Genomic DNA, 1,369 nt, shown 5'->3' with positions numbered 1-1,369 from the left:
ATTTGTCTCACTTATACGACAGAGCGCACAAGGATACAAAACGCCAAGACTTTTAAGCCAGAAACGAATAAGTGTGCCCTTGGCAAACGAGTATTCAGAGACGTTTGAAGTCACAATGTCGGTACATAGGAACTTCACCACAGTCTAAACTACTTGCAAGTGAAGTCAGTCTCAGGACAAGTCCCAAGCACAAACCACACAAAACCAGACAAAAGTCTGTCAACCGAGTGCCTCGCACCTCTTCAGAAAAAAATCCGTTTTCCCACGAAGTGCACGAATAAAACCGCCTTCACGCCGTCTTGTGCCAACCATAGCGCTCTAGAGGCGCTAAATCGCCCCTCCCACACGACAGCACAAACTTATATCGAACCAGGGCAAGAGTTATGATACCTGTGTCTCTGGAAAAAAAGGAAACAGCCAATTACTGGCTTTTTTAAGTTTTAGTGGAGGGGGAAGATGTTCTTCTCCGAAGTCTCGTTGCTTTCCACAGCAAGAAGTGAACCGATACAATCTGAAAGATCTTTATCTAAATCATCTGTGCCTTGGAATTTGTTAGTCCTAGCTACAAGGTGCAATAAAAATTCTATCTCTAAACGTTTCTCAGACGCCATAGTTTCTTATACAACAGAGGTGGCCGATGGAAGTGGGTCACAGGTCTGTTTGAAGTCTCGGCGAACATGAAAACTTCTGAATTTTTATTTGGTGTGTGCCGCTGCACACAATTCCCGGTTTATGACTCCACTGTGTAGACGTGTGCCTTCAGTACGTCGCTCCCAGCCCAATGCAGGTATAGCGGCATTGTTCTGCTGGAGAGCTGTTTTAACGAGGGGCGCTGCTCTGTCTGCCCTGTATGGCTCTGGGCCTGTCTGGCAAGATTTACTGAGGGATGGGCTCGCCGCCGATTGCTTCCAGCTCCAACATGCCTGACTTAAAGTCGTAATATCAGCAATTGATAATGGCCTAAGGAAAAAATTGCGATGATGGAATAAAAACTTATAACAGTCACTGGTGTGAAGATAGTGTCCTTCAATAAATTCCCAACATGCCACTTCTATGAGCTAGGATCCATAGTAGTACCTCATGCCTTTAGCGCCCTACCAGGCTCTATCAACGTCTGCTCAGGCCATTAACATTCTAGTCACTTGGACTTACAGCTGGTAGGATGGAAAAATGTTGGAGCAGAGTTCATTGTCTGGTAGGGGGGAGAAGGCTGAAGTTTCTTTGGGAGAGTATATGGATGGTGAGTGGCGGTAGGGTTGGTGAAGATGTGACAGCGAATGAGGTTTGGAAAGGAGGGGAAAAAAGGGTTATTGTGGTCGATTTTTCGGAAGGTGAAAATTGTTCAGAGGCGTTCAGTGTGAATGAGGAG

The sequence above is a fragment of the Schistocerca americana genome, chromosome 7, assembly GCF_021461395.2.
Source record: "Schistocerca americana isolate TAMUIC-IGC-003095 chromosome 7, iqSchAmer2.1, whole genome shotgun sequence".
Taxonomy (NCBI): Eukaryota; Metazoa; Arthropoda; class Insecta; order Orthoptera; family Acrididae; genus Schistocerca; species Schistocerca americana.
This window is presented reverse-complemented; position numbering follows the sequence as displayed.